Source organism: Bos grunniens, chromosome 9 (genome assembly GCF_055505025.1).
Source record: "Bos grunniens cultivar Pamir isolate PY7600 chromosome 9, Bosgru_T2T1.0, whole genome shotgun sequence".
Lineage (NCBI taxonomy): Eukaryota > Metazoa > Chordata > Mammalia > Artiodactyla > Bovidae > Bos > Bos grunniens.
In genome coordinates, this window is record NC_141173.1 from 78,154,622 (window position 1) to 78,175,192 (window position 20,571).

At 38.3% G+C, this 20,571-nt stretch overlaps 1 long non-coding RNA gene across 5 annotated transcripts in view; it reads left to right on the plus strand.

Annotated features, from left to right (window-relative positions):
* Positions 1-20,571, plus strand: part of LOC147366227 (uncharacterized) — a 514,655-nt gene that overhangs the window by 246,657 nt on the left and 247,427 nt on the right. For 2 of the 5 annotated variants that reach the window (XR_015133272.1, XR_015133274.1), the window contains 2 exons: positions 4,721-4,850; positions 6,886-7,026. The exons of the other annotated variants lie outside the window; for them this stretch is intronic. This is a non-coding gene — a long non-coding RNA (uncharacterized LOC147366227). Of the gene's footprint in view, positions 1-4,720; positions 4,851-6,885; positions 7,027-20,571 lie in introns of those variants that run through there. 5 annotated transcript variants of the gene reach the window in all.

The window sequence follows — 20,571 nt, forward strand, 5'->3', positions numbered from 1 at the left end:
AACTGTTTGTTTACTATGATTTACAGTTCTTTTAAACCCTCTTGATGAAAGTGAAAGAGGAGAGTGAAAAAGTTGGTTTAAAGCTCAACATTCAGAAAACCAAGATCATGGCATCTGGTCCCATCACTTCATGGGAAATAGATGGGGAAACAGTGGAAACAATGTCAGACTTTATTTTTTGGGGCTCCAAAATCACTGCAGATGGTGATTGCAGCCATGAAATTAAGACACTTACTCCTTGGAAGGAAAGTTATGACCAACCTGGATAGCATATTGAAAAGCAGAGATATTACTTTGCCAACAAAGGTCCATCTAGTCAAGGCTATGGTTTTTCCAGTGGTCATGTATGGATGTGAGAGTTGGACTGTGAAGAAAACTGAGCACCAAAGAATTGATGCTGTTGAACTGTGGTGTTGGAGAAGACTCTTGAGAGTCCCTTGGACTGCAAGGAGATCCAACCAGTCCATTCTGAGGGAGATCAGTCCTGGGTGTTCTTTGGAAGGAATGATGCTGAAGCTGAAACTCCAGTACTTTGGCCACCTCATGCGAAGAGTTGACTCATTGGAAAAGACTCTGATGCTGGGAGGGATTGGGGGCAGAAGGAGAAAGGGATGACAGAGAATGAGATGGCTGGATGGCATCACAGACTCGATGGATGTGAGTCTGAGTGAACTCCGGGAGTTGGTGATGGACAGGGAGGCCTGGCGTGCTGCGATTCATGGGGTCACAAAGAGTTGGACACGACTGAGTGACTGAACTGAACTGAAAGAAGACAGAATAAATGCTTGATTTCTCCCATTTACTAGTTTTCCAAATAATATATTGTTTCCTGATTATTGATTTAAACAAGTCCATTTTCAACACTTTATAAAAAGATAAAACACCTCAAATTTGTGGAAAAGTTGATAGAGTATTAGAGGTACCAGGTATTAAGTTTTTACCACTTCTATTTTATCTATCCTACTGTATATGTAGAACCTCCTAGAAGTAGGTTGTAGTCATCATTATAGCTCATCCCTGAATACATCAGCATATAGTTCCTAAAAACAAGAACACTTCTCTACATAACCACAATACTATTTTTATAAGAAAGAAATTTAACATAAATATAGTATGTAACAATCCATATTAAAATTGACTGTTGTCCCAATGAAAGTGAAAGTCGCTCAGTCAGGTGTCTGATTCTTTGTGACCCCATGGACTATACAATCCATAGAAGTCTCCAGGCCAGAATACTAGAGTGGGTAGCTGTTCCTTTCTCCAGGGCATCTTCCCAACCCAGGGATCAAACCCAGGTCTCCTGCATTGCAGGCAGATTCTTCACCATCTGAGCCACCAGGGAAGCCCAAGAATACTGGAGTGGGTAGCTTATCCCTTCTCCAGCAGATCTTCCTGACCCAGGAATTGAATCAGGGTCTCCTGCATTAGATTCTTTGTCCCAATAATGTCCTGGAAAACTCTTTTAAAAATTCAAGAACCAATGAAAGATGATTATAATATTCCATCATGTTTCTTTCTCTAGCCTTTTATATTCCTTTGTGTATTTCCTCTTGGTGAGATAGAAACCAGAGTGGATCTGACCCAGAGCCCATTAGCCTGCATTATGTTGCCTGGTGGTAGGGCTGGGCGGGGTTTGGGGGGCGTCGTGTGTATCTACTACATAGGTGATGCTGTTTACTTCTCATTCAGTTCAGTTCACTCAGTCGTGTCCGACTCTTTTTGACGTCATGAACCACAGCACGCCAGGCCTCCCTGTCCATCACCAACTCCCAGAGTTTACCCAAACTCATGTCCATTGAGTCGGTGATGCCAAGCAGCCATGTCATCCTCTGTCGTCCCCTTCTCCTCCTGCTCTCAATCTTTCCCAGCATCAGGGTCTTTTCAAATGAGTCAGCTTTTCGCATCAGGTGGCTAAAGTATTGGAGTTTCAGCTTCAACATCAGTCCTTCCAATGATCACCCAGGACTGATCCCCTTTAGGTTGGCTCTCCTTGCAGTCCAGGGGACTTCTCATTGCATCCTATCATTACTTCTCATTGCATCCTATCAAAAAGCATGTAATGTCAGTTTGTCCCAACACTGGTAATGTAAAACTTAATTCTTTGGTTAAGTTGAAGTATGACCCAGTTGCACAATTTAAAGTGAATTTGAATAGCACAGTAGCAAAGGACAGTTCAAAGTGAACAGTATAATAGCAAAGGGATTTTTTCTTTTCCCTTGTAATTAATAAATATGTGGGGTAGCAGTTTTAGATTGTTTGGACCTTCTCTTTTCCCCAAAGGTGTTAACATCTACTTCTGATCTTGCCTGAATCAATTATTACATTGGTGGCTGCAAAATGATGATTTTCTAAGGTTAATATGTCTGTTGTAGTTGATATTCTTCTGTGAAAGGGAGCTTTCTCTACTCCCCCATGTTTTGGAGTAACACTATTGATTCATAGATTCTTGTTTGATTCAAGCCATTATAATCCATTTACATTGTTATTCTTTTTCATGTTTAAATTTTTCCAAATTCGGCCTATGTGAGCTCCTTCAAGATGGCTCCTGTGTTCTTGGAAATATATCCCCATTGGTCTTTGAGCCCTTCCTTGCTTCCTGGCACAGCTAGATGTTCTGGTTCATCTTGTCCCCCAGTGCTTGAGTCAGCAGCTTCTTCAAGGAGCCCCAGTTCTTTCCTGTGAATAATGGTCTTTAGAGAAACTGTCATCTGGGTGCCAAGTATGCATATTGCTGTTGAAGTGTCATCACTTCAGGCCCTTTCAGTAGGAAAAGTGGGATACGTTTTTTTCCTTCTTGCTAAAGTGGAAGTTCAGATTAAGCAGTCTCAGCGTTCCTTACCTCTCCCTTCTGCATGTTTGTATCTTTCTTCTACCACAGTGAGAACTGTGATTCTGAACACTATTGGTAAATTTCATTCTCTCTATCCCATAGTATTCACAAATGTTTTTAAAGAATTATTGTATCTGTGCCTCTCCCAACAACAAATCTACGGTGAAGTTCAAACTTTCTTCATCATTTATTGTTTTTTGGTCCCTAGACTATCTCCCACTAAAATAGGGTTTCTCGAGCTGAACATTCTTTATATTTGGGGCTGGATAATTCTGTGTTGGAGGAGTTGTCCTGTGCACTGTTAGATGTTTTGCACCATCCCCGGGCTCTAGATATTAGATACCAATACTCCCTCCTCAACCCCAATGTGGCAGTGAGAGATGAATGTAAACATCATCAAATGTCCTCTGGGGGGCAGGGTCAAAATCACTGTCAGCTGAGAGCCACTTCATAAGGTGGGACATACAGCCAGAGGACTGTTTTCAAAAGCTACTTAAATTAAGCTTATTATGCTGTTGTATTATCCATTTGATATAGTTATATATTTGATATTGATGTCTTTCTATTTGTGTTCAACCTTAGCATTTTGTTTTTCTTTTATCATTTTAAAATTAAATTTAACTTGTGAATAAATAAAGCATCTACATCATTCAAAAGTAAAAACTTCATAAAAAATATTCTGTAAAGTCTCATTTCCATTCTCAAACCTGCCACTCTGTTCTGGCTCAGGATACTATTTTTGTTAATTTCTGGTTTATCTTTCTTACACAAATCATAGCATATTATACATTCTTTTTGCAACTCGATTTCTTCATTTAAAATATATCCTGTGGTGATATCACTTCAAAACAATTCATAGATATCTTCAGTTTTTACAGCTGCTGATTAGTCTGTTGTGTGTCTGTTCCACAGTTTACTGCCCTGTTAGGGATGAGCATTTAGGGTGTTTCCAGTGTTTTGATAATACAAATAATTTAACCGTGAATAAGCTTGTGCACATGCTGTTTTGGATTTCTGAAGGTATGTCTCTGAGATAAATTCCTAGAAATGGAATTGTTGGATCAAAGGGTAAATGCATATGTAATTTTGTTAAAGATTGCTAAATTCTCCTTTATGGGGTTTATCCTGTTTTTTCATTCCCACCAAGGTGTGAGAGAATGTGTTGTCATCCCTTAAATTTGTGCCAATCTGATAGGTGAGAATGTCAGTATAGAATTAGTATAGTGTTAACTTATACTTTTTTTTTTTGTTACGGTAAAAGTTGAACATCTTTGCATATGTTTATCTGTTTGTGTCCCTTTCTATTGTGTGTGTGTGAACTATTGGGTTGGTCAAAAAGTTTGTTTGAGTTTTTCCAAAAAATGTTATGGAGAAAACCTGAAAAAACTTTTTGGCCAACCAAGTATTTATGTTTTGCTCATTTCACTTTAATTTATATAATAAGTTCAGGAGAGCTAATAAATATATTTGTAATATTGAGCCATCCTATTCAAGAGAAAAGAAAATTCATTTTTTGATGTCCATTTTCATGTCTTTCAAGAGTAAAGTGCTAAAATTTTTCTCATGTAAGAGTCTCATACTGCTTGTTAAATTTACTCCTAATTACTTTATCTTTTTTGTGACTTTGCAAAACATTGAAGACTGTTGAATTTTACATGTTAATTTTATATTCCAATATCTTGCTGAATTATTCTATTGTTTTATCTTATCACTGAATAGTGAATGTTTTCCAGGGATTCCATCATGTCACTTAAAAATAGAGATAGTTTAATTTTCATTTAAAAAATTTGTATGTCATATCTATCTGGAATCTTCTGTCCTTTTGTACTCTCCATTGCTGCCCTTGCTGTTCATATGAACTCAAATTATCTTTGTTTTTTTCTTTTTCAGTAAGTTACCAAACGGACACAAATACTACAGGCTCTACAGCCCTTTGAGCATGATCCTAGTGACATTCCAGAAAACAAGGAATCTGCCAATATGTCCCCAGTTGAAGTGGTTACCTTCTCCTTCAACTCAGGTCTTCCACTGAATTCTTAGTTTATTCCTGGTTGTTCCTAATTCATGACTTTAGCTCTGATTTTTCTTTCTCCTTTGCATGCCTGCTGCCACACCCAGGTATAGACTCCCACTATTTCTTAGAATAACTGCTCCTCTTCTCACTGGTACCCCTTATATAATCAGTCTATACAACTGTAGACAATTTATTTATCCTAAGTTCAGTTCAGTTCAGTTCAGTTGCTCAGTCGTGTCAAACTCTTTGTGATCCCATGGACTGCAGCATGCCAGGCTTCCCTGTCCATCACCAACTCCTGGAGCTTACTCAAACTCATGTCCATTGGTAATGCCATCCAACCATCCTGTCCTATCATCCCCTCCTCCTCCCACCTTCAGTCTTTCCCAGCATCAGGGTCTTTTGCAATGAGTCAGTTCTTCACATCAGGTGGCCAAAGTATTGGAGTTTCAGCTTCAGCATCAGTCCTTCCAATGAATATTCAGGACTGATTTCCTTTAGGATGGACTGGTTGGATCTCCTTGCAGTCCAAGGGTCTCTCAAGAGTCTTCTCCAACACCACAATTCAAAAGCATCAATTCTTTGGTGCTCAGCTTTTTTTATAGTCCAACTCTCACATCCATACAGGACTCCTGGAGAAACCATAGCTATGACTAGACAGACCTTTATTGGCAAAGTAATGTTTCTGCTTTTTAATATGCTATCTAAGTTGGTCATAGCTTTTCTTCCAAGGAGCAAGTGCCTTTTAATTTTGTGGCTGCAGTCACCATCTGCAGTGATTTTGGAGCCCCCCAAAATAAAGTCTGTCACTGTTTCCATTGTTTTCCCATCTATTTGCCATGAAGTGATGGGACCGGATGCTATGATCTTAGTTTTCTGAATGTTGAATTTTAAGCCAACTTTTTCTCTCTCCTCTTTCCCTTTCATCATCAGGCTCTTTAGTTCTTCTTTGCTTTCTGCCATAGGGTGGTGGCATCTGTGTATCTGAGATTATTGATATTTTCCCCAGCAATCTTGATTCCAGCTTATGTTTCATCCAGCCCGGCATTTCTCATGATGTACTCTGCATGTAAGTTAAATAAGCAGGGTGACAATATATAGCCTTGATGTACTCCTTACCCTATTTGGAACCAGTCTGTTGTTCCATGTCCAGTTCTAACTGTTGCTTCTTGACCTGCATACAAATTTATCCTAAAGCATAGGTCAAATCTTGCTGCTTTCTTGATCAAAAACCTTGAAAGATCCTTTTAGTTTAATTTCAAAGTATCTCCTCCTTTGAGGGTCCCTTTAATTAAGTTCTTCCTGAAGAAGGAAATGGCAACCCACTCCAGTATTCTTGCCTGGAGAATTCCATGGACAGAGGAGCCTGGCAGGCTACCATGGGGTTGCAAAGAGTTGGACACCACTGAGCAACTAACACTTTAATTAGGTTCTTACTCCTCATTGTGACCTTCAAGGCCCTTCCTGATCTAGTCTCCACTACTTTTATCCAACATCCTTTATTCCAGTATAAGAATTCCACACTTCATTTAAATTTGGCTAGTTGATGTTCTCCGAATCTACCATAAAATTTTCTCCTTCCTACATTTGTGTCAATTTTTCCTGTCTTCTGTTACTTTTTTTCATCAAATTCCAACCATATTTTAAAGTCCATCTCAAACATTACATTCTCCATTAAGACTTTCTTTATGCCTTAATCTGGAGAAGGTACTGGCGATCCACTCTAGTACTCTTGCCTGGAAACTCCCATGGACGGAGGAGCCTGGTAGGCTGCAGTCCATGGGATTGCTGAGTCGGACACAACTGAGCAACTTCACTTTCACTTTTCACTTTCATGCATTGGAGAAGGAAATGGCAACCCACTGCAGTGTTCTTGCCTGGAGAATCCCAGGGACGGAGGAGCCTGGTGGGCTGCCGTCTATGGCGTCGCACAGCAGCAGTATCCCTCAATCAAATATATTCTCTTCCTCATTAACCCCAATGCAGTTTGTACTTCTCATTGATACTTACCTGATTATATTGACTTGTGTGCTTATTTCAGGTTTTTATTCTCCTCCCTACTGCTACCCGTACTGATGGAATATAATCTTCAGAGCAAGATTTTAGCTAAATCATCTTTGTATTTCTCAAATCAAGAAGCACAATCCTTAATATGAGTTCAATAAGTTATTAACAAAATCAATGGAGTGTGAACTGCCAATTTGTTTGAGGTCTACACAAATGCTTTTTATCGTTCCAGCTTCAAGTTTGGGGAAAGAGGGCTTCCTATTAGGACAATATTTAACTGAGATTTTAAAAAAATGAAGTCATATTTATGCTACCTTTTCCAGTGCAGTTTTCATTGTAAGAAGATTCCGAATTTTCCTTTAAAAAAGTTTCTAAAAGTTAGGACAGAACAGTGACCCCATTGAGTACTGGCCCTAACCTGTTAAATGTAGGCAAACACTATGACTAGGAATTCCTGAGGGTAGAGAGTAGAACCATGAGACCATGTAGTCAGATGATGTGACATCAAACCCATGGTGCAATTCAAAACACAGCTGTGGGGCAGGAATCTGGAACAACCATAAGTCTCTTTCTCTCCTGTTTCCATCCTCCAGTTGAGGTGATGTGGGTTTTAGTTTTCTTATTCTAAACAGGTTTCACCCTTATCAAGATAAGAGCTTTTCTTTTTCCATGCACCTTACCCTTATTTTATTCACTAATATCTCTTTCTCAGCCAAGTGAGAATAGTGGTTTTCCAAAGCATTCTTGATTGATATTTGATATTGCCCTGCTGCTGCTGCTGCTGCTGCGTCACTTCAGTCGTGTCTGACTCTGTGCGACCCCATAGATGGCAGCCCACCAGGCTTCCCATCCCTGGGATTCTCCAGGCAAGAACACTAACTCTGCAATTAGAGACAATGAAAGTAGGGCACTAATTAAAAATAAGTTTTTGTTGTTAAAAATAATATTTATGTAGGCAATCTGTAGAAGGAAAGAAGTAAAATTGAGGAGATATCATATATCTCAAGATACACTTTAAAGTTTGTCCATCTGTTTATATCATCCTATTTCTCAAAGTAAGCTAACTACAAATAGTATAGTAGTAGAATGCTAGCTTCTCCTTTTGGGAGTATAGAAGTTGAGTTTTCAACAAGCAGAGCATGGTTATGGTTGGATAGAACAATATAAGACTGTGTTTTACATAGACTGTTTCCTTGAAAGAAATTGGAGTTCTTCATAAGCATTGCATCATGAATCCTTCCAACATCCTTAGGAGGAGAATGGAGCTATGGTTCCCATTTAATTAGTGGAAAAATTAGAAAACAGAGGGTTTGAGTTTCATATTCACCACTGACCGTATGGATATGACCTATACAGCCTTTTGATTCTCTGTCTATACTTGTATGAAGTACATCTCTCTGTTGCTCTGTGTGTGTTAGTTGCTCAGTTGCGTCCGACTCTTTGCGACACCATGGACTGTGGCCTGCCAAGCTCCTCTACCCATGGAATTCTCCAGGAAAAATACTGAAGTTGGTTGCCATTACCTTCTCCAGGGGATCTTCCCGACCCAGGGATTGAGCCCATGTCTCCTGCATCGCAGGCAGATTCTTTACCATCTAAGTAGCCAGGGAAGCCCTATCTGTACTTGTATAAGTGATATCTCTCTGTTCTGGTTTTATGTTTAGTTATATTCATTTGCTTTTGCATCAGGCTGTTTAAAAATTATCACATAGAAACTTTTTGTAAACATCCTGTATTATGAAGTATCATCTTTAAACTTTTCTGTTGTAGTAGTCCAGCTGGAACAGGGCTTTGCTGTGTCCCATTTATCTAGAGGTTGCATCTCAGTTGCTTTAGCCACCAGGAATACAGCTGCAATCTCAAATTCGAACTAAGGCTGGTCCTAGGTGGGAAATTGCTGTCACAAAGCTCATGAATCTTACCTTATATAGAAGATAGCACTAGTTCAATCACTCAAGCAATATGTGTAAGGCAAACAATAACAGGACATCAATCTACTGACATCAGCAAGGAAATGATACCTGAAAAAGGATGGCGAGTTCTAAAAAGCAGTCTGCTATGAGTGAGAGTATATGAAAGATTGTGAACATTCTCAGGAAAAAAAAAAAAAGGGCTGTTTAAATGACAGCAGCCTAGCAATGGAATCTTGTTTCTAGTCCTTTCTCACAGTAGTTTGGGAGTGTTCTCTGACATAGCTCTGAGACAAGGAACAAAATGGCAGTGGTAAATACGCAAGGTTAATTTGGTATGCTGACAATTCTTAGTGAGACAATTAGAATTGTTATATTTTGCATTTCTATGCGGTAAGACATTTAAAATTCTATTTTAAAAACATTTCTAATTCTATTTCTAGTATCAGAAATGGTGAAAAAGTAATTCCTGAAGTAATATATATCAGAAAATGAGGATCTCCTTCTTTCCTCCAAAGGAGAGTGAATTGTCTTTTATCCAGTATAAGTCTAGAGTCTGAGCCAATCCGCGAGTGAGTTGTATACTGGCCCTCTGACAATTGTCAGAGGGTCTTGACATTTTTGCTAATGATCTGTGGACAGGAACACCTGGTGATGGTAACAGAGGTGAAGTTCAACAGAAAAGAAGCCACGGGGGCCTCCCTGAGCCAGTCAGACTCCCATTAACTGACCTTTGGTGAGTTTCAGGTTCTAGATTTTATAGAATCTACTTGGTGTGGAATAAAGTTAATCTACACATAAACTTATTCCAAGGAGAAACTCTGATTGTGTGCTTTCTGTATTCCCATACCTCAGTCTTTAAAATCACAGAATATTTTGGATTCAGTGTTCATTGGATCATTTGTCATTATGGCAAATAATTTTCGGGTCTCATAGCACTTGAAAAACATGTTTTGGAGATTCCGTGTAACATTCTGGGTGGGGTGGTTTTTCAAAGGCTCAATCTTAAACACAAAGCAGAGCTATAAAACCAGTGATTAGCACTGATGCAACAACTTCCCAGCTATGCTGAATATGCAGTGTTCTGAATGCTTTAAGCCCATGCTGGCCTGACAAGTCTCACTATATGTTGACAGAAGAGGGCTAAATTGTGTATGCTACACATGTATAATCTTTATTCAAACAAACTCAGTTTCTGCAAAAGTTGTTTGATAATGAGAGTTTATATGTATTTCTCTTGAAAAATTATGAAATCTTTAATAGATGTAAAATAAGAAGTATTATAACAAACTATACCCCTTTGCTTACCATCTAGTTAAGAAAGAAAATATTTCTCATTATTTTGAAGCTCCTTGTCATTATTTCTCACTCCAGAGGTAACCACTATCTTGACTTTTGCATCTATCATTTTAATCTTTTCCTTGTAATTTATATACATATAAAACTGTGATATTATACATATGGTAAAACTATGTATGTTTATGGTACTGTACATGTGGGAAAACATATATGATGGCCAAAGTGTAATGGAAAGGGTCTATATATACATATAACATATATATATATACATATAGTATTGATAATAATAAATAGTTATAGTTTGGCAAGTTTTCTAACTTTATATGAAAGGCATAATATTTTATGCCTTCTGTGGTTTGCTCATTTGTTTAGAATTTTATTTTTTAGATTGAGTCATATGCATGTGGCTCATTAGTCTTCTCTGCTGTGTTCAGTTACATAAACATACCACAGGTTATGTGCTTACTTCCCTTTTGGTTTATACCTAGGTTGTTTGCAGCCTATCAGGAACATTCTTGTGTATGTATCCTTATGTACACAAGCAAGATTTTCTTGAGTATAAAAAGTGGAATCTGCATGCCTTCAACTTTCCTAAATAATACCAGATTGTTTTCCAAAATCAGTGAATCAGTTCACACTCAGTGGCTGATAGTTCTCATTGCTCCACATTCTCTTCAACCTCTGTGGTAGTTAGACCTTCAAGTTCTTGCCAATGTAGTAGATATGACCTGGTATTTTGTAGTGGATTTAGTATTATTTTCCTTTGTTTCTAAAAAGATTAAGCTTCTAAGTATATGTTTCTGCTTTGGTTAAATGTTCATTTTGTATGCCCTTTTTGTTATTGAGCTGTTAGCTTATTCTTGTCTTTTTTTAGGTGTTCCTTATATATTCTGGACACAAACTTGTTTTTCATTAGGCATGTATGTTTCAAATATTTTCTCCCAGATTGTTATCTTCTCAGATTCTTTTGACACAGTCTGTTATTTCTTTAAAATTTTGCCTAAGGTAAACGCATACTTTCTAATTAGTATTTAAAAAGGTAAAATTGGATTAATTATAATATTCAGAATTTCTATTTGGACATAAGAATCAGAAATGGTACATTCATGCTAATTGTTTTAAAAAGCGAAATGGCTGATTAATGCTTCCTGACAGACTTTGGAGCACAGCCTATTGAGATGATGATATCTAGTCTTAACCACATAGATTCCTTTATTTATTTAACTGAATCTGTCATTGTTTTGGGTATATCCACAAAGTCTGTACATTAACCAAATAGCAACACATCTCTTTCCTTCCAATGTCCAGTTTCTGGGAGAAACCATCTATTCTTGTCTCTCCTTCCTTATAATCACTCAGAGCTTCTCTTCCGGTGACTTGGCTTCCCCGTGACTTGTTTGGAAACTGATCTTTCGAAGATTGTAGTGAACTTGCAGTTTCCAAATTGAATAGCTTCTTTTTTAGATTTTCCAGGTTTAGCAAATAAAAATACAGGATTTGAAGTTAAATGTGAGTTTCAGATAAACAAAGAATAACTTCTTAGGATAAGTATGTCCCAATATATGTCTCAAATATTTGCCCCTCAGCCCCCCACCCCAAACACATTCAATAGAACACAAAGTACTATCAAAATGCTTCAAGTATCTATATTAATAATTCCCTCATAGTGATTATAATTATGGAGTGAAACAAAGATATGGAAATTTTGGTATTTAGTTCATGTGATACATTTATAGAACAGTGAGCTCTGATTACATTTCTGTCTAATCAAATGCTATTCCGCCAGTCTCCAGGCCTGAGACATCCCCTCTTTCAGCGGGATTCTCCCTAGGCAGTATGATTGGGGAAGAAGATGCAGACTAACATAAATTATCCTAGTGGGAAGAGTTAGAACCTCAGAGAATGGCTGTAACCAAGAGAATCCCATTGTGAAGACAAAAGAGGTTAGGCTGGGGAGGTTGGGGGTGAGCAGGGTGGGAAAGTCTTGGAACTGTGCCTGAGGCGTGCCTTTCTCTCCTTCTCCAATCCTCCATCAAGCGCTTTCCCCTACTTCTATCCTCTGGAAGGAAATGCAAAAGACTAATAAATATAAACCCCAGAAAGGGTAATTAAAGCGACAGTAAAATATCTTGGAAGGGTTTCAAACAGGTGAGGGAATGTGGTCAAGAGCCTTTCTAAATAAATGTACTTTTGTTTGATTTGAACTTTTAACTGCAGTAATAATTTCAAGAGGTAAATGTTTTGAATTACAGATGTTCAATAACTTGGAAATGCGAGTGATATACCATAAACAATTGCAATATTTAACACTTAAAAATAACCCAGCATGGAAACAAAAACAAACACCAAAAAACCAGAATTCCTAAAACCAAGAATCACTACTTCTTCAAAGTTCTAAGTCTTGAGTCATTGCTTTAGGTATTGAGGGTTTTCCAAGTAGCTCAGTGGTAAAGAATCCACCTGCTAATGCAGGAGACATGGGTTTGATCCCTGGGTCGGGAAGATCCCCAGGAGGAGGAAATGGCAACCCACTCCAGCACTCTTGCCTGGAAAATCCCGTGGGGTCACAAAAGTTGGACACAGGTGAGCATGCATGCACAGTGCATGGTTAGATATTGAAATTCGAGTTCATTTAAGATCCACCTTAAAGGTCATTGTCTTCTTGAAGTCTTCACCTATCTCAATGGTCTCCATCCCTAACTCAGAGCAAGTTTGCATTTCATTTAGTCCTAATTTACTGTGGCTGTGTACTATGGCTTGTTACAAGTCCCTGCCTACTCTTGGATCATCACTCCCCTAAGGGAAGAGTTCATGCCTCATTTTTCATTATTTCTCCACTGTTCTTGGCCCTGAATTGTGCTTGAAGACTGTTGACTTGAACCTCAATTAGCCTTAAAGCAAAGAAAAAAATGATTCATATTGCTCAACTGGCCTAGAAGGGTTCTCATAGAAAAATGTTATATATGTATTAGTAAAGGTAAAATAAATTGGCAATATATTGTATCTCCAGAATGATACCTTGATAATCTGTCTTTGAGTCCACTCACATTCAAGTCTTGGAAAATACTTTAAAATTTCAAAAGAGACAGTTGTATATCTGAGATACAAAGATGTATTTAAAAAGCAAGGTCTAAAAATATGCTTGACATGTAAGCAGGGAAAGGTCACTTTTAAATGATGGGTCTTTCTGTTATCTGAAAAGTCAGAAAACTTTTAATATGTCTTCAAGGAGAAAGTTTGAGAAACAAGGAATGTGGCCTTTCCTCCAAAGGCTTCAGCTATATATTATCATGGAGTCCTGTGTCTACATGTGGAAACTGATGATGTTAGGCAACTTGCCTAAAGGGAGTCATTGACTGGAGCTGGGAAAAATCTCCCAGCTTGTGCCATAACCCGTAGACTGTGTTGACAGAAGTCAGGCTCCACAGACTGTTTGGTAAGTGTAATGTTAGCATAATGTTAGCAAACAATAAAGCAACATCTGCTACAGACATGGCCAGAGAAATCATTTTTTAAAAAAGCACAAAATGACCTGGGAGAGAGGAGGTAAATCTGAGAAATATGAGCCCTATGGTTGCTAACATTTTTATTGGAGATTTACAGAGAAATGAATGTTCAACCAACCCCCCCCACACCCCCCACCCCCACCCTGAAGAGTAACTCAGGGAACATCCGAGCCACCAAAATTATCTATCACAAAACTTCTCTATTTCTTGCTTCTGAACAGCCCAGGTTTCTTGTTATCTGACAGGGACACAGCTTTACTGAAATGATGGGATCCATGTTTTACGTGGGGCAAAGTATACTGAAATAAACACTGAAATAAAAAATAAGCCTGGTATTAAGAGGGTGGCTTAAAGGGTATTCCCCCACAATGCTGCTATGAAGAAAAGTAAGCATGCCATTTAGATCATGACTAGAATATTGAATTGCTACCACTGGCTTTTCACAATTTGGATAAAATATTAATATATGACCAAATCCTAACACTCATTATGAAAACACATATGGAAAATCCTTTTCATTCAGAGCAGACAACCAGGAAGCACTGTCTTAGCCACAAGAATGTGTCCCTATTAAGGCACCAGAACCCTAGCCTTCAGTGCTGCTGTAATTTGCCACACAAGAGCTATTATTTTGCTTCACATTTCTCACAGGACTCGAGTTTGAAGCTCTGAGGCAACAAGTGATGTGACAACAGCATTGTCTTCATAAAGATTTCAAATATGTGGAGGTTCCCACTGTTTGACCTATTTTTGCCACTCATGCATTATATACTGAGAAAGTTTCATGCATACAGTGAACTCATTCATGCTTAATGGTTCTTATCTCTGTGCGCTTTTATGTGTAAGTATATAGACATACATATATTTTTTGTGTCCAAATCCTAGATGATAGGATGAATAATCTAAATATTATCAATTATTTCAGCATTTTGATATAAAATTATAGTCAGATGTCTTAAATAATTTACTTTTTTTTCTAGAATTTTTTATTGGAGTAGAGCTGATTTACAATGTTGTGTTAGTTTCAGGTGTACACCACAATGAATCAGTTCTACATATATCCATTCTTTTTTAGATTGTTTTCTCATATAGGCCATTACAGTGTATTGAGTGGAGTTCCCTGTGCTATACAATAGGTTCTTTTTTTTTTCTTTTGATTGGAGCATTTAATTCCATTTATATTTTTTATTTCTTTTTATATGACACAGCCACTGTGGAGAACAGTATGCATATTCCTTTAAAAACTAGAAATAAAAGTGAAGTGAAAGTGAAGTCGCTCAGTTGTGTCCGACCCTTTGGGACCCCATGGACTGTAGCCTATCAGGTTCCTTTGTCCATGGAATTTTCCAGGCAAGAATACTGGAGTGGGTTGCCATTTCCTTCTCCAACCACCAGATAACCTAACAGTCCCACTACTAGGCATATATCCTGAGGAAACCATAATTGAAAAAGACACATACCCCAGTGTTTATTGCAGCACTATTTAACAATAGCTACGACATGGAAGCAACCTAGATGTCTATCCACAGATGAATGGATAAAGAACTGATATATATACACAATGGAATATTAGCCATAAAAAGGAATACATTTGAGTTAGTTCTAATGAGGTAGAAGAATTTACTTTTCAAATCTAGAATTCTTTAGGCAAAGAGAACTGGGTTTAAAATCCAAAAAGCAGAACCTAAAACATAAAACTCCCTCAAACCAACAGGATTTAATGTATAAAATACAACGTGCCAGGTTCTCTCTATCACCACCCTCTAGCTAGTCATGAGAAATGTACTTCGGAAGCTTTGTCAATTCTTTCAGGCCACTAATGCATTAGTGTACTAATAGCCTAAGAATTGATGCGACTATTAAGAGTGCCTAATTTACAACTCAGAGTAAGTTATCTAGTGACTGAATCTCTCTCAAGCATAATGTTATTGCCTGAATCTCAAAAAAATCAGATAATTGTTTTCTTGATGAATTTAAGGCAATAGTAGGGGGATAGGCTTCATCCACCCATTCTCCATCATTTATTGATTCTTTTATTTGACACACTTTTTTGAGTGACTACTCTGGGCTCAGCACTGTTTTGTATTCTTGTGTGCAATGCTATGTTAGTTAGACAAATTTGTCTTTTAGGAGCTTATATTTTAGTGAGGGACCCAGAACAACAAATAATTAAATAGACCAATAGGAGATAATCTCCACTAGTGCTGAGTGCTATGAGCAAAATAAAGTGGGCCCACTTTTTGTTGGGGGAATTAGGGAAGTTTCCCAAGGAAATAATATTTGAGCTGAACGCTGAATGGTGGAACTAAACCAGCTTCATGAAGGCCTGAGAGGGTGAATGGTTGCGAGCAGTAGGAATAGTACGTTTCAGGCACCTGGGGGAGCAGCCAGGCCTGAGTGGTGAGCAGGAGGGGGTGTGGAGCAGAAGGTGAGGGCAGAGAGGTAGACAGGGATTTGGCTCTCTGAACCATGGTGAGGAGTCTGGCCTTCTGTGACAAAAAGCCATTGGAGTGTTTTAGTAAGCCACAGGCTTGACTTATGTTTTGAAAGATTATTCGGTCTATCAGGTGGAGAAGGCATTGTGTGTGTGTGTGTGTGTGTGTGTGTGTTCTGTTTTGTTTTTTCATTATGGTTTATTGCAGGATACTGAATACAGTTCCCTGTAGTATACAGTAGGACTTTGGGGTTTATCCATCCTCTATATAATAGTTTGCACTGACTAATCCCAAACTCCCAATCCATCCCTCCCTAACCACCTCTGCCTCTCGGCATCCACAAGTCTGATCTTCATGCCTGTGAGGCTACTTCTGTTTCATGAATAAGTTCATTTATGTCGTATTAGATCCCACATGTAGGATGAATCATATGATGTCTTGTCTGTGTGACTTGCTTCACTTAGGTATAATCTCTAGGTCCATCCATGTTGCCACAAATGACATTATTTCATTACTTTTTATGGATGAGTAGTATTTCATAGTGTGTGTGTGTGTGTGTGTGTGTGTACCACATCTTCTTTATCCATTCATCTGTGAATGTACATTTAAGTTGCTTGCATGTCTTGGCTATTATTAATAGTGCACGTATCTTTTGAATTATAGTTTCATCCAGATATATGCCGAAGAGTGACATTAGTGGATTATATGGCAACTCTAGTTTTAATTTTTTGAGGTATCTCCATGCTGTTTTCCATAGGGGAAAACAATTGATATTCCCACCAATAGTGTGAAAGGGTTCCTTGAGAAAGCACTGTTAAGGGACAGAAGGAGAAACAAGAATTTTAGGTGACAGTTTATTGAGGTTTGCCCTAGGGGAACAGTAGTAGGAATGGAGAGATGGATCAGTGGGTGGAATGGGTGTATTTTGGAGGTAAAGCCTGTGGGGTGTTAGGTTAAGGGAAAAAGCAGAATCTCATATGGCTTCAACAGCTCTGTGCATGGTGCTGCCATTTACTGACAGGGTAAGCTGGAGGAACAGTAGGTGGAGTTGGGGACGATGGGGTCGATGATGGGTTGGGTGAAAACCAAGAGTTGTCTTGGTTAAGTTACACTTGAGATGCTGGTGAAACACTCAAGTTGAGGTTGGTGATCACAGTGAGAAAGCAAGACTCTTTGTTGATCATCAGATCAGAGTACTGATGATCCAGTGGCTCTCCCAAAGAGGTTGAGAGCATCCTTACAAAGTTTTGGAATCAGAATTCCTAAATCAACTCCCCCCTCTGCCTTTTCTTTAAAACCTTCTTTTTATCTTTAAAGTCCTCTCCTTTGCCTTACATTTAAAATCCTCTTGGTTCCCAAAGTGGTGTGAGTGCCTGGGGCCAATGAATTAAGGCCGAGTTGGAAAGGTTTGTAGACTTAACTATAAAAACACAATTTCAGCACAGTGTCCCCACCCATCTCTTCCAGAGCACTCCCCCTACCAGTCGGGTTTTCTCTAATCCGTTTTGATCCACATGCCCATGACAAATGTGCAGGAAAGAAAGCTGGTTGTACGTGTATTGCTCATTCCACTCATCCTTCCAGGAGAACAAGCTATATGTTTATAACAAACCAGTAGAACTTTGGGTGGGAAATGTTTTTTTCCCCTGTTATCAGAATGCAGCCAGACTTAAAGAAGGCTGGTTATCTATTAGTCATTTGGTATTCTAAACACATGGGTGTGGGCTCCCCACCTGGCTGTGGCTTTCGTCGTGATTTGTAACCAAGTTTGTCCCAATTAGGTTGTCTAAGTGCTGGAGAGATTAAGCTTTTTGGCAGTTCAACCAGAAGCCCAGTGCTTGGGCCAGAATCTTGATAGTGTTGTAAATTCATAAAGGACAGAACTGACTTCTATGAATGTAACAATGAAGTAAAGTGAGTGCTTTAAAATGAACATTAACAAGAAAAAAATAAACTCAGAAATGAGCTTGTTCTTTAAAGGATCATTAGGAAAACAAATGCAAATCCAAAGCGTGCTTTCAACTCCTTTAAAAAAAAAAAAAAAAAAGATCTTTTGGGAATGGTTTGAGTTGCAGGCATGAAAATTCTTTTTAAAACTGACATTTCTTATTTTTGATTGAAATTTATTTATCACTGTGGGAAAAAAGATCACAGTCTTTAGAGCGTCATAGACCTGGGTCAAATCCAATCTGCTACATTCTGGATTTATGACTTCTTTGTTCAATGTACTTCTTTGAATTTTTATTTACTCATCTAAAAGTTAGGGAAATCATGACAGCCACTAAATATATGTATGCATGTCTTGAATTCAGCAGTTCTACTTAGAAAAATTATCTGAAGGAAGTGATCACAGGACTCCACAAAGACTTCTCTGTGAAGAATGTTCACATGAAATATTGAAATACTGGAGTAGTAAATACCCACATAAAAGAATACAGAATAGTAAGTAGAGATGATTTTATAGAAGAAATTCAGTGAGTTGAAAATCTGTTCAGAATATATTATTAAGTGAATAATTATATAAATTATGTATTGTGTGATTAGTTTTGGGTGAAAGAGCACATTTATAGACTCACTCACAGAAAAAGTCTAGACCAATAAGCATGGTAATGTCAATAGTGGTTACATCTGAGTGGTGAGAACTTGAAGGAGGTTTGGTTTCTTTTTGCTACTTTTCTAGATTTTCTAGACTTCCTTCAGTGAACATACTCTAATTTTATAATTATTAAAGAGGTATGAAAAACGAACACTAATATCCATCTTACAGATTTGTGGTGAGGATTAAATTAAGTGAGATGATTTATAAAATACACTTAGCTTAGTGACTGACATTTAGGTGGCATTTTCCATTATTTTTACCCAATTTAATCGCTCATCATGGATTTAGCTCAAAATGATTTTTGACCTAACACAAACCCCAAAATATTACATTTCCACCAGTAAAGAGTTTCCAGCATTAAAGATATTCAAAAGAATGTATTGCAAGCTATGAAGGCAATTTCAAAAGGGTTGTACCTGAAATGCTTTGAACAATGGAGGTAGGGGGTGGATATGGACACTGAAATCAGCATTCATACTTAAAGTGACTAACTACTTTGGGATGTTCATTTGGACATACTAGCTTTGTATTGTTTGTTTAAAAATCTGTCATTACATAGCCACCTAGGGTACCTAGATAGACAGAACAATATCTAACTCAAAGTGAGCAATTAGCTTGTCATGATAAATGCCCCCTCTTCTTCAGGCTGATAAAAAACCTCTGTCAGAGCCTCTGTGTCTTTCCAGAAACACTGCTTGAGCCCTGCTGCTTTCTCTTAGCAACATTCTTCATCCTGCAGAAATGTAGAGGGAAGCTTTTGTGGGTATGGTTGAAAGACAGCTCATGTTATCCATATCTCTCTTCTGGGACTATTTATCTTCTTCCTGTTCTGGGCTTCTCTCCCTCCACCCAAGTCCCTCTTCCCCTCCCCCACACTTCTTCTTACCTTCCCCAATTCCTTCCTATCTCCCTTCCCTTATGCTGAGCTCCTCTTTTCTTTTCTTTAAAAATCTATTTTGGTATTTACCATAGGATATCGTCAACATTAGTTTGCTTATCTCGCTCCTGCACTGGGGTTCCCTGAGACCAACCACTTTCATGTCATCTCCTAGAGCCTTCCTTTCTTCCTCCTGGTTTTTCATTGACAAAGTGGGAACTTAATGCTTCATTTAGGGGTGTGTTGCAGGCCATTCCATTGCATAATGGAAGCAGAGTTCCTGGCACACGTTAGGTACCCAATAATAAAAGCTATTATAATGATCAATTATATTACTTATTTACTTTTGTACCCTTAGGGCCTGGCATAGTGCCTGATGTGTGATGGCTGCAAAATAAATTTCTGGTGAATTAATTTATAAGCTTACAGAATATGGCTTTAAAATACAAAAAAGAATGTCTCTTTGTAGCATTTATAGACTTGGGCAGTAGTTCCATGCACTGCCCCTTCTCACTTTTTTCCCCCAAACATCCTGTCTGGTATCTATCCCTGGGCACTATCTTTCCTAGCCATTGGGAAATCAACGGCTACTGAGTTGGACGACTTAGCGACTAAACCACCACCACCATATAGCTATAGAAAGTCTATTGACACATAGATGTAGCTTAAGAGAGTTAAAGAGGAATTTTCTGCCTTGATCATCACATCCTTCATCTACACAGTTTATTGCTTAAGGACCAGGGTTTTTAGTTTAGTTAACCTCTACATTCTCTCTAAATCTGGCAACTAACTCCTGACCACAATAATCTGATTGAGAGGAAATCCATTCTACTGCTAACTCCAGACTCCCCCTGGGCTGTTAGTTCCAGTCTAGTCACCTGTCTCAGTGTTGACAAAACACGTCAGCTCATTTGCATTCCACCTCCTATCTTTCCCCTATTTCTTTTGAGGAAGATGTTTGTGAATTATTTTAAGCCAGTTGAATCACTCTGAGAGTTAAGTGCTATATTTAAGCCTTTGAGGAACAGTTGAGAAGGAATGATTTAGGGATGTGAACCATTTCACAATAATATCCCACAGAAACTTCAAGTTTG